Source organism: Rhinopithecus roxellana, chromosome 4 (assembly GCF_007565055.1).
Source record: "Rhinopithecus roxellana isolate Shanxi Qingling chromosome 4, ASM756505v1, whole genome shotgun sequence".
In the NCBI taxonomy this organism is placed as follows: Eukaryota; Metazoa; Chordata; class Mammalia; order Primates; family Cercopithecidae; genus Rhinopithecus; species Rhinopithecus roxellana.
The window spans coordinates 130,158,091-130,172,101 of NC_044552.1; the positions used below are offsets into that span (position 1 = coordinate 130,158,091).

Below are 14,011 nucleotides of genomic sequence, written 5' to 3' on the forward strand. Positions count from 1 at the left end.
AATTATAAAAATAGTATATTGTTAGCTTTGCTTAAATATATATATATACGCACACACAATCCACAAAAAGCAGGAATATACTTCACTCTATAAGTGGTGGTTATCTCTGAGTGACATTTTATAGGATGTTCCCCCGCTTTTTTTTACTGTAATGTACATTCCAAATTATTAGATTAGTATATTTTACTTTTACAAATGGTGATTACACATTTTAATAGTTTCAGAATGTTAAGATCTTAAGAGACTAAGCTTAGTTCTACAGCTAGCACATAGTAGCATTGCATAAATATTCTTCAATTAATGAAGTCATCACTTCATTGCAAGGGTGTACACAAAGTATCAGAACTATTAAAATGTTTGTGTGCACACCAGCCCTATCAATTCTGAATAATGCCCTATCTGCCATAATTATATATTCTTATTTTTGGGGTCCTCACTCCTTAAAGCAACATTGATGTTTCCTTCATTCCTTCTCCCCAAGCACAGAGAAAAAAAAAAAAAAAAAAAAAGTCATTTATTGTTTTAAAATCTTCATTTATTTTGGGATGTCACCATGGATTTTTCAGGTCTTAGACATGTAAGCATACATTTCTGCTTTTTTGGATTTTGAATAATGTAGAAATCTAGCCAAATTAATTAAGAATACTCTATTGAATAAATCTACAACTTTACTTCCAAGGTCCTGTTAACCTAAGCTAAAGATAAAAAAGCAGCAACAAAGTGCCGCTGTTATCTGGTTAAAACTGACAACTGTAAGATGTATGGATGATTTTCTACAAGTTTAGAAACAGGAAACAGTGCTTGCTGCACTTGCCACAGGGCATATAAACTGAGAAAGTTATGTAGAAATTCAAGATCAGAGGATGAGCACAAGGATGATCTTCAAGAACAAAACAGTGAACAGAGACCTTTGTGGTGGCAAGCAGTGACGTGAGGTTGTGTTTATGTGAATACAAACCCTCTCCTCCCAAGTCTGGTGACTACAGTGTTTTCTTCCCACCGTTGTTAATTGTGGAAATATGGTTGTCACTATTAACATATCAAACAGAAGTCTTGATATTATCTGCAGCTGGTCATTTGTTTAGGTTTTACCCGCAGGGAAAGTCTGGTGGCAGCCAGCCCCAGGACAGCCACGCGTGACGCAGAAGAGTCCTTGTTGTTCCCCCGGAGAGGATGATGATGCAAGCAAACGCCACGCCTGATCCCTTTGGGTCTCCGTGGCAACAAGGCTGCTTTAATGATCCACTATCTGGAAGAGGCTTATTCCATAACAGGAGGGAGGTTTCAAAGGTAACACGTCAACAGCAATGCCTCGGCAACAGCTGTTTGTTATTGTAGTCGACAAGGACAAAAAGAGGACAAGGCTGCCAGAAGATACTGCATATGGAACAGTAGATTCCTGCCCTGGAAGAAGGCTAAGTTAAAGCCTCTCTTTATCTATAAATGATCTGTTGGTTAAACAGGGTACCTCCCTTCTGAACATCTCAGCACCTCAACAAGAGAACTTCAAGTCTCTGCTATTTAGACATGTCATTTGTAAGTAAAAGAAATCAGGGAAGTTAATAGGAGGAAAGCTAAAAATGAAAGGAATTCATCACTACTGCAAATTTGTCCCTGAAGCAAGGCGAGTCCCTGCCCATCTGGCTATGCCAGCTTTTTTTTTTTTTTTTTTTTTTCCCTTACTAGACCCCATTTGGGATTTTGTTGGCATATTTGCTTGGATGTCTATCTCCTCTGTAGTTCCTGAGGTCAGGATTGCAGTCTCTTTTTTAAAAATTTTGTATCTATAGTGCCTGGCAAAGAAAAGAAGCTCCATCAATATTTACCAGTTGCTGGTGGCAATGGTAGTGGTAGTTGTATAGAAGTGGGGAAGGATAGAAGTATAGCTAAGTGATGGGACATTCTATTTCTACACCTTGTTTAACTGTGGAGGTCTCTGGGACTAGCCAGGCTAGCCAAGATTGGGACTTCTGGTGTCTTCTCCAAGAGAGGCAGAATGAGCCTAATGGTTTAGAACGTGGGCTCTGGAGCCAGACAAGCCAGATTAGAATCCCGACTCTACTCCAAGCAGTGTGAGCTTTGGCAAGTTACTTACCTTATCTGTGCCTCTGTGAGGATGAAACGAGTTCATTAGAATGATGCCTGGTACCCCAGAGGAGTTATTAAGCTTCAATTGACTCTGTTTCTAGTATTACTGCTCAATTTAGGAAGAAAAAACGTGCAGATGAGAAGAGCCTTTTGTTTCAAATTTTGAGTTTCACATTTAACCTTGCAGTTTTATCCCTGGGGAGCTTCTGCTGGATGGAAGATGAATCTGGTATCTAAGCTTCTCCTTAGAGCTGTCATTTAGACCAGTGCCAATCCCTAGGAGTGCTTCTGATTTCCTGCTTATCTCCTGTGAATGAGTTAAGTCAATTCAAAAGAAAAGATAAATGGTCCAAACAAATCCATACTGTAATCCACTGTCCATGGGGCAATTCATCTGCCCTTGAATTATTATTATCTCCCTTACCAGATGTGTTTGACACTTCTGATCTTGAACCATGCTGGGCACCATGGCAAATTTTGATATTTGGTATCAAATATCAAAATATTTGATATTTTTTCCTTGATGCTTTTGAAGACACCTCCTCCATAACCACGATCTGTGACCAACACCCGAAAGGCTGAGGGGAACTAAAGCCAAGTTAGGGAAACAATGTAAATACCTGGCTGATTAACATATATGGATATCCAGGGACTTGCTGGGTCTTCTCACCTCTATCCTCACCTGCCGTGAGCACACAGTGCTCCACGGATATATTAAAATTTGAATCAGTAAGTTAGGAATTTTATGAAGTGCCCTCTTGAAGCCAATGGAATAATGTCATCCATAACTATAAACCAGTAGCTAAATATTACCTAAGCACAGGACTCGGACTTCCTTTCATTTAGACCACCTGAAGCAGGTTCTCTTGCAACTGCAAAACAAAAGAAGAGAGAGAAAGAAAGATCACCATTTTGATGGTTTCCAGATAGGCATAATCAAAAGGTTGAAAATGTCTACCAAGAATATTAAGTCATTACAACAGGTACCTTTTCTAATTAAAATTGTATTCCCACTGCATGGCTGCATCCTAATAAACTGAGAGGCATCAGCTACCTTATCTTTCATACCAGCTGTAAGTATGCTGATATACATATGTATATTATATTTGTATTATGTATAATATCTATATGCTATATGTATATATAAAGTATAGCCCTTAAAAATTATTTCAAAGTCACACAATCATCTGAGTCACACAAGCACATAGAAAAACAGATAAAGGTATGTTATGTAACTCACCTCCTATATCCAGATAAGTCTTCATTCAAACAAATACAATTATTTGATATTTTTACCTTGATGCTTTTGAAGATACCTCCTCCATAACCATGATCGGGAATGGTCTGTATTGTAGCAGTCAAGAAGTTCTTTTTTTTTTTTTCCAAATAAACTGCTTATCTTAGAATAGTTTTAAAATTATAGAATTAATGTAATTAGTACAGTAATGGTACAGAGAGCTCCCTACCTAATACTGAGTTTCCCTATTGTTAACGTATTACATTAATATGGTACCTTTGTCATGACCAATGAATCAGTATTGATACATTATTTCCTCAGTTTTTCCCTAATGTCTTTTTTCTCTTTTCTTTTCTGAGATGGAGTCTCACTCTGTTGCCCAGACTGGAGTGCAGTGGCATGATCTTGGCTCACTGCAGCCTCCACCTCCTGGGTTTAAGCGATTCTTCTGCCTCAGCCTCCCAAGTAGCTGGGATTACAGGTGCCCACCAACACACTCAGCTAATTTTTGTGTTTTCAGCAGAGATGGAGTTTCACCATCTTGGCCAGGCTGGCTTCGAACTCCTTCCCTCAAGTGATCTGCTTGCCTCAGCTTCCTAAAGTGCTGGGATTACAGGGGTGAGTCACTGTGCCCGGCCCCTAATGTGCTTTTTCTACTCCAGGATCCCATCCAGGATACCACATTGCATTTAGTAGTCATGTCTCCTTAGGCCCCTCTTAGCTGTGGCAGTTTCTTGGACTTTTCTTGGCTTTGCTGACCTTGATAGTTCTGAGGATTACTGGTCAGGTATGTTGTAGAATGTCCTTCCATTGGGATTTGTCTGATGTTTTTCCCATGATTAGACTGGGTTAATGCATTTGATGGGAGGGAGAACACAGAGGCCAAGTGCCATTCTCATCATATCATATCAAGGGTGCACACTATCAATCACTTGCCAATGTTAGGGAGTTGTTTTTAAGGTCAAAAGTAAATTCCTTTTGTTAAAGCAGTGGTTCTCAAAGTGTGGTTCCCCAGATCAGCAGTGTCAGCACCACCTGGAACTTGTTAAAAATGCAAATTCTTGGCTTTATCACAGGCATACTAAATCAGAAACTCTGGGGGTGGAGCCCAGGGATCTGTCTGAACAAGTCTAGGTGATTCTGATGCACCTGGAGTTTAAGAACTGCCGTGTTGGTTGTCTAACATATTTGGCTTCGATGTATAAAAAGAATTCTCCTCAGTGCCCATCTATTAAGCCAGTGGTTCTCAACTCTGCTGCATTTCATGAATACCCACACCCAGGCATATATCCCCAGAGACTGATATCACTGGTTTGGGAGGGTGTCTTACTGAAAAGTTCCCAGGTGGTTCCAAGCCTAGACAGGGTTAAGGGCCCTCAGCTAACAGAAGTCTCCCTCTTCTACTCATGCTTTCCACCTTTCTAAGCTCTCCTTCCTTTCCCCCTTAGCCTTTGGAAGAATGGATCAATCAGTAGTCTGGTTTCTTAGAAAACATCAAAGAAGATTTAATGCTACAGAACTTCAGATTGGTAATAGCCATAAAGGTCAACTAGTTATGTGGTTTTAAAAGTTTTTTTTTTTTCAGCAGACTCTTTCTTCAAAGAAAATCTTTATGGGGAAACCCAACCCAGTACAGAAAAAGAGAGAAAACCGAGTGGCTCTGAGTGAAGGGGAAGGGACTTGAGGTTGCTTCCGGTCTTCCTGACACTATCTAGCCATCACTGGGCTAGTTCACCCTTCCCAGTCAATGGTTGTCCACCTTCTCCTTGATCCTCTCCCGCGTCAGGGGCTTCTCCACTTACCACGCCACTTCCATTTCAGTACCAAGCATCAAAGCTTTCTTTCCTTTGAGCCCCAGTTGGCTTCCCATTGATTATCACTTCCTATCACTAATACTAGTTCCTTTCCTGGTGCTAAAGAAGAAAGATAGAGAGTCTTTCCCATAAAAAGCCTCTTTTTATTTCATAATTTAGGCACCCTTCTCCCTAAACAGCGGTTCTCAACTGGATTGTGCATTTGAATCAACCAAGGCACTTTCAAAAGTCTCACTGCCCAGGATACATCCCAAATCAATCTGGCAGTGTCTCTTCACGTGGACCCAGGTAGACAAGAACCACATACAGCCTGGCTGGGGACCAAGCACCTTTGTCAGAGCCTCTCCCCTCACCCCCAGGCCAACAGGGACACGCTCTTTCCTAACAAGTGACACTATTCGGAATCTCCTCATCAATCCATCTGCTCCCTTTAGAGAATGCTCCGTTATCCGGATCAAAAAATAAGTCATAATGGCACAATTTTCACAAACAGTTTTTATAGAATGAAGGCAAAAAGTTTAAGTACTGGGTTGATATAGCACCAAATTCTTTCTTTCTCAAGTTAATTAGAACAAAAAGATACCTATTTGCTTTGTGACTCAACAATCCAACTTCTACTCTGATGTCCCCCTTCCCCTATACTGGAGAGATTGTTCAAATGTTCCTACCTTTCCCGGAGCAGAAGCGTCTCACAGCTAGTATCCCTGCCCTGCCCTTGTTAAATGAGAGATAAATGATGTGATCGTTTTTTTGCAACTGCCTTAAGCAATTCCACCCAGATGGCCCAGCTGTTTGTTTGGTGAAGATTTCTCTCTCCTCTTCTGCCCCCTCTTTCTGACCCATTAGTCAGAAAATAACTGGGCTGTGCAAATGTAGGTTGCGTAGGTTGTCAGGTTCACCAGCCTCCAAATGGCCGGTCCCGAATCCTCTTAACCAGTATTTCCAGAATGAAGTTAAGATCATGTAGGCCATTAGCCAAGGAGTTTAGCTAGAGAGGGCGGGGTGAAGCACAATCCTTGCTTTGAAGTATCTCAAACACTCACCGGCCAATGACAATTACTTGTCTCCACTAGGCTGAAGAACATATTTCAGTTGTTCCTATCTCCACTGAAAAACTTGCCTCCTCTATATGACATGACTCATAGTCATTAAGTCCAATGTGGAGCGCAAAGAGGTTGATGTTTTCCTAACCATTGTATTCTAAGTCTCAGTCAACTCAATCAACTGCACCAAGTTGCAGTACATTGCTGAGGTAAACATGGAATTGTGCTGAGAGTTTTGTCTTAAACTCATGCCATCCATCTTCAGTTGGACCCTCGATTCTCTCTTATAATCATTTTACTTTTCCTTACTAAACTTGATACTCTATGCCCCACAATAGTGTTTCAGAACTTCCTTCTAAAATTTCAGTTTTCTCATCTTTAAAATAAGGATAATCATAGCATCTACTTAGTAAGGTTGTTCTCAGTACCTAATACATGCTGTTACTATTATTATATGTTATTATCTATGCTAATATTATATGACATGAATAATGAAATAACAAAATAATATTTTCTACTCATCTCAAAGTTAAGAAACTTTTTTAGTGTCAGCTATATGCTAGTTATTCTGTTAACATGACACTTTGATATATAGCCCCTAAGATCCCAACTCCCTTCCACTCTCTTTCCCTCATCTTATTGGCCTTCTTTCTTGCTAAGATCAAGGCAAGTCCATGGAAGCCCCTCAATGTTCCCCTGCATCTCAGAATTTCTCCATGTCATCAAAGTTCCTGTTTTTCTTTCCTATTCTCTCTGAAAACCATCTCTGCTCCACTCCACAACCCTGGCCCTTCCCACACTAAGTATGGTGCCCCAGGGAGGATTTCCCCTTCAGCTCCACCTACGAGCTCTCAGCATGCAGCCCACAAAGTTTAAAATTGGGTCCTTACTCTTGAAAAAACGAAAACAGAGTCGAGGTGCCAAAAAAAAGAAAACCTACAAGATAGCTCATAACAAGTGCCAACTGAGTCACTCAGAAAAAAAAAAAGAGAGAGAGAGAGAAATGCCACTACCTTCAGCAAAAGGGAACCATTGAACTCCAGTTGAAACAATACTATTCCCCAGAGGGAAAAAAGTTAACTCCAAAAATTTTGTCATCATATTAATAACATTTTAATATCTCATCATTTTTATAAGGCAGTTTCACAAAATTATTTCCTTTAAACCACTTAGAGAGGTAGATTAAGGAATATTCTGCCCATTTTACAAATGAAGAAACTGAGATGCAGAGAAGGTTTAGGAGAATTCCCAATGTGGGCAGCTAATAAGTTGTAGAGCCAGGACTTCAATGTGGGTCTTGGGAGCCCCTCTCCCCTGCCCTTTCTTGTAGGCCACATTGACTTTCTGCTGGAGGACATCACCATTTGTTCATCTACCATGATGCTGGAAACTTAGCAGTATGTTTTCACATCTGCCCATTACAACTCTAGGCGGTCAGTCTAATTACCTGCATTTTAGAGGTAAGGATGACTTTGTGAGGAGGGGGAGTGGAAGGAGGGAGTCTGTTAAGTAAGTAGCCCAAATCCTACTGCTAAAAAGCTCTAAAGTTGGCATATAAATTCAGGGCTCATGAACCTGAATTTTACTTATTATTTGTAAGAAATTGTATTTTTTTTTTTTTTTTTTTTTGCCTGTGAGAGCAAAAGATAACACACACACACAAAATGAAAGCTAAGTCTAAAACAAGTGGTAGTGATAGCAGAAAAAAAAAATATATATATATATATTTACATATACACTCATGGTTAGGCAACTTGTCAGCCAAGCCTGGGCCATAAAACAGGATAAAAAAGGTTTGGTTAATAGCCAAAATTACTCAGCTATTCTCATAAATGCTAATTATTAAGTTATTTATGAAAGGAAAAGGATTTTCATTTGATTGTCCCCTGGCTTTTATTGCTCTCTAAGATAACATAAATTTCCCTTCCAGGACCCCTTCAATGATTAAGGTGCATGGCTGTGATCTATAGCCTATGCAGACCTATCACCCACATAGATCAGCTCTGACAAATGATTTGATGGCTTATGTTTTTTCAGATAAATTCAATTTTTTGTATTTCATTGGAATGTAGATACTTATAAAAAGTACCTTAAATAATCTGAATCTTGAGATGTTAGAAACATTTCTTCAGAAAAAAAATAATACCCACCAAGGAAGTTATAAACCAACTTAAAGAATAGGTATTCAACAAAATTAATAAAACTAAAAATACTTAACATAATGCAGGAAAGTTTATGGTAGGGACTTGATATGGCAATCTCTTTGGAATTTTAAGTATAAAATGTTTCAGTGGGTTGATTCTCAAAATTCTAAAGCATGACAATAATTTTTCACTGGGTACAATGTACTTTTATGAGGATTTCTTCCTTTTCTCCCTGCTTTTTATGTTCAGTCTGACCTGGTTGATGACTATGACTCAGATGATAGATGGACTACTTGTGGTTTGAAGGGTGTTGCTTCAGAATTCTAATCTCTTTTGTCATGGACCATCCCTGGGGATTCCAAAGTATTACTAGCCTTAAAGGAACTCCCCCTCCTCAATAAACCACAGCTCCCAACATGAAGTGAGCAACTTCTGATAGTGAAAATGGGACATTTTAAAAGAATTAACTAATAGTAAAACCAAGTCAAGAAAACGCTCTCTGAAATGCGTTATTTACCATATTAGGAAAAGATGCATGGAGAGAGACAAAAGTTTTACAAGCAGTTAACTGGATTAATTCTATGAAAAACTTGCTAACCAAACAGTTGTTATTATTGCTTTTCACAATGTATTGGAGGAGTGGAAAGAGAATAAATTATAACTCACCTAAGGACAAATTACCTCACTTTTGTGGCTTATACCTAGAGAAAACAATTATTCCTAGGCATCCGTTATTCAAATTTAAGTCCAACAAACATCTATGTGTATCTACTATATGACACCCTCTGTTGACAAGTATTGGGGAGTAAAGCCAGGTCTTTCCCTTCAAGAAGTATGCTATTCGTTGGAGGAGTTCATACTAAATTCACAAACCTTTTAGCACTAATAAGAGTTGTTATGTATTACTACCTGCTAGTGCTTAGCTCTGTCCTCAAAATAAATAAATGAGAGATGATCCAGGGGCACATGAAGGCCTCACACAATTCAAGTTCAATAGACTTCCTTACCACAGGCTTCCATTTGTAGTGTTTTATTTATTTTCTCTTAATCCATTGCAAGTAGAGACATGTATTCATTTATTAATGATGTTACAAATACAAATTACTTATTTGCAACGCAGAAACTTAAATTTCAAAAAGTAAGCGACCGATTGGATCAAAAAAGGGCCTAAAAATGAAAAGGGTGCTGGTCAGAATATCGGCAGAGGCTAAAGTTACAGCTAATTCAAACCAAAGATTTCCAGGATGCTCCCTTAGCACACTGAATGCACAGAGTGAAAATAGTGTTGGAGTTTGCAGAAACAGCTTTTTAAGAAAAGGCGTTATTATATATAAAATACTCAAATTTTCCAGATTCAAAATTCCCAAGTGGAAAATAATTGGGGACTTTTTAAAGAGATTTAATGATTCGGCTTGATTATCCAACATTATTCAATTGCTATTTGACTTAGTATGTTTTGTGTTATTATAAAGGCATACCTGAGACTGGGTAATTTATTTTTTAAAAGAGATTTATTTAGCTCACGTTCTGCAGGCTGTACAAGAAGCAAGGCGCCAGCATCTGCTCAACTTCTGGTGAGGGCTTGTGTGCTGTGTCAAAATATGGTGGAAAAGACAAAAGGGCAAGTAGACACATGCAAAGAGGGTCAAAGCCCAAGGGGTGTCCTGACTTGATAACAGTCCTGCCCCTCAGGAACCAATCCATTCCCCCACAGAACCAATCCAGTCTCAGGAGAGCAAGAGTTCATTCAATTCCTTGAAAACAGAACTGATATGGTTTGACTGTGTCCCCACCCAAATCTCATCTTGAATTGTAGCTCCCATAATTCTCACATGTCGTAGGAGGGACCTGGTGGGAGGCAACTGAATCATGGGGGTGGGTCTTTCCCGTGCTGTTCTCGTGATAGTGAATAAGTCTCATGAGATCTGATAGCTTTATAAAGAGAAGTTCCCCTGCACATGCCCTCTTGCCTGCCACATGTAAGACCTGACTTTGTTCCTCATTTACCTTCTGCCAGGATTGTGAGGCCTCTCTAGCTATGTGGAACTGTGAGCGAATTAAACCTCTTTACTTTATAAATTACCCAGTCTCAGGTATGTCTCTTTTTTTTTTTTTTTTTTTGAGATAGAGTCTCACTCTTGTTATCCAGGCTGGAGTGCAATGGCATAATCTCGGTTCACCGCAACTTCTGCCTCCCAGGTTCAAGCAATTCTCCTGCCTTGGCCTCCCAAGTAGCTAGGATTACAGGTATCTGCCACAACACTCGGCTAATTTTTCCTATTTTTAGTAGAGATGGGGTTTCTCCATGTTGGTCAGGCTGGTCTTGAACTCCTGACCTCAGGTGATCTGCCTGCCTCGGCCTCCCAAAGTGTTGGGATTACAGGCATAAGCCACCGCACCTGGCCTTGGGTATATCTTTATTCGCAGCATAAGAATGGACTAATACAAGAACCAAGCCATTCACAAGGGGTCTACCCCATGACATAAGCTCCTCCCACTAGGCCCCACCTCTCAACACCACCACTTTGGGAATCAAATTTCAACATGAGATTTGATAGGGACAAACAAACCATATCCAAACTACAGCAGGGTTAAAAAGCAAGCAAACAAAACAACAGAAACGCACACACACACACACACACACACACACACACACACCCCATGCCTGATTATGCAGTTAGGTAAAATACTCAAATCAGCAATGAAAGTTTACAAATTTGTAAATTGCATCAAGTAGTAGCCTGTAGAGTTTGGAACTGCATTTTGTATTTCCTTTAACTCCCTGCACAATGATGAGCAATCTTATTCCCATCATAGACATTCACATTTAGTGAATATGCTAGAAGAGAGGGAGGGAGGGAGGGAGGGAGGGAGGGAGGGAGGGAGGGAGGGAAGGAAGGAAGGAAGGAAGGAAGGAAGGAAGGAAGGAAGGAAGGAAGGAAGGAAGGAAGGAAGGAAGGAAGGAAGGAAGGCTCTATAGGCATAGATGTAGATGGGGGTATATGGGTGTGAGGATTTGTGGACTTTACCTTCTAAATTGAACATCAAGAAATTAAAATGAATGAATTTAAATTTTCTAAACTTACTTGCTTATACGAATCACCAGAAACTATGTGTTAAATGTACTGATTTCCAGGCCTCTGTGCTGAAAATTCTGATCTGAAAGAAGAGTGGAAATCTGTATTGTTAACAAGTAATCATCTCCTGGTGATCCTTGTTATCAAGCAGGTTTAGGAAATACTGAACTAACTGATTCACATTGCTCTGTTCATAATATTTCATTTGCTTAATTAAGATCTTTTTACCATAGACATTTCCAGTGGTCCTTTCTTCAGTCCCAAACCCTATTACCCTACATTTTTTCCCTCTAGGAGTCTTATCTCCTCCTTTATACGATGGTGATGCAGCCATATCTGCCTGAATCTATAGACCATTTCCACCCAAGTTGTCATCATTGATAACTCTTCCATCAGAGTCCTCAAGGTTCGGGTAATACATGATCAGGTCAAAACCTTTGAAAGCTTGGAGAAAGGAAATAGTTTTATCAGGAAAAACTGAGAAAACAAAAACAAAAACAAAAATTTGAGGAAGTGAAAACATCTGAGGCCTGAAATCAGGGAATATGCCAAAGGAACAACACCCCAAATCTCTTGTTTACACTTCCTCCAGATGCACTTAGAAATTATTTGTAATTTCTACTTCAAAAAATGTTATTTTCTGCTTTGACCAAAGTTTTCAAGTTTCATAGATGATATTCATGTATTTTTATCCTAACCGGCTGAGTATGTGAATGTGTTAATTCCACTATACCACATGAAGAAATTTACCTACTCATTCGTTTTTCATTCATTCAACAATTTGCTAAATACCTACTCCATGGCAGTGTGCTATTGAACTAGTATAGTGTACAGACACTAACAAGAGATAATCTCCGTCCTTAAATAAATTATAGTTAATTGGAAAAATAGACACAGAAGCAAATAACTATATATTATGCTCCAATGTGACTATTACATTAAGATTTGTATATAAGATGTTATGAGAACATAGAAAAGCATATCATGGTTATGCAGAAGGGTGACCTTTAGGGAGGAGATGACAATTTTTTGCAGTTATCTATTGCTAAGGTAATTTTTAATTGCATAAATGAATATAATAACATTATTAAGGAGAACATTTTGTTGACACTTTGCACATTGACAGTTTTCCTTTTTCCATGTTTCCATTCAGCCTTTGTCCATAAGTATGTGTATATATACATGTGTGTTAGAAAGCTTAAATCATAACATCTGTAATTATGTTTCAAAAGCTTGCATACATTTGGCTATTTGAAAACCAAAATATGGTTTCCTGTAAAAATAAAATTATTAAAGGTTGTTAGATTTCCCCAAACAGCCTATTTTATACACAACACTCTATTGCCATACTATTGTAGTTGTACACTGAGACAGTAACTGTATTGTAATTAGAAAAATATATTGGGTTTCTAATAAATTTCTCTAATAAGAAGGAAAACAATAAAATGATTTGAAAAGATTTTTTTTAATGTATTCCAGATGTTCTTCCTTGAGGTATGAATTAGTAGCCATAGCTTGGTAAAGGAAGGATGTCAACCAGATGCTAGTGGATGGGTAGTTCTCTTTCTCTTTGATAGAATTCTAGTTAGGGGATGTGGACCTCCAAACTTTAGAGCTAGTGGCAGACAGTGGCATGCACAGCTCATTTTCTAATTTGGAGAGGAAGGTTGTCTCTGGAATGGGGGACAGATGAGCATATATGGATCTAGGTCATCCTCTGGCTGACTGGGAAATCATCATCCTGAAAATGTACAGCATATGTACAGCAGAGTGGGAAGAGAAAAAGAAAAGCAAGTGATCAGGTTCACACTCCAGATGGTTGGCTGTTTGCCTGGGAATTCAACACCCAGAACAGGAAAAAGTAAGGTGACTGACTGCCAGAAGTCCTCCATACACTGGAACTGGGCCCTGGACCCTGGAATCTATGGATGTTGGGAAACAGGAACCCTAATAGTAAATTGGCTAAACACAAATCATCATTGCTGTGGTTCCTTCCAGACATCTGAAGAACATCTTGCATCGAGGCCTCATTTCAGTGAGTTAAGCATATCTTAAGAAACTTGAGTTGTGCTATGTAATAGTTGCAAATTAATGTTTCCAATTCAGGGTGCATCTATAGATATGTACTTTGAGCTCAATTTTTTTAAAACTAGAAGGAGATGACCTCTGGAACACTTTATTTTTTATTTTTTATTATTTTATTTTATTTTTCCATAAGTTATTGGGGTACAGTGGATATTTAGTTACATGAGTAAGTTCTTTAGTGGTGATTTGTGAGATTTTGGTGCACCCATTACCCGAGCAGTAAACACTGCACTTTATTTTATCCCTCGCCTGCCTCCCACTCTTCCCCTCAAGTCCCCAAAGTCCATTGTATCATTCTTATGTCTTTGCATCCTCATAGCTTAGCTCCCACATATCGGTGAGAACATATAATGTTTGATTTTCCATTCTTGAGTTACTTCACTTAGAATAATAGTCTCTAATCTCACCCAGGTCACTGCAAATGCTGTTAATTCATTCCTTTTTATGGTTGAGTAGTATTCCATTATATATATATACCACAGTTTCTTTTTCCACTCATTGACTGATGGGCATTGGGGTTGGT

General features: G+C 39.0%; 1 protein-coding gene across 1 annotated transcript in view; it reads right to left on the bottom strand.

Annotated features, from left to right (window-relative positions):
- Positions 1-513: 513 nt before the first annotated feature.
- LOC104675027 overlaps positions 514-14,011 on the bottom strand; it is a 41,522-nt gene continuing 28,024 nt past the window's right edge. Inside the window, exon 4 of the transcript XR_749717.2 lies at positions 514-1,404. The gene's annotated coding sequence lies outside the window, so the exon portion shown is untranslated. The remainder of the gene's footprint in view (positions 1,405-14,011) is intronic.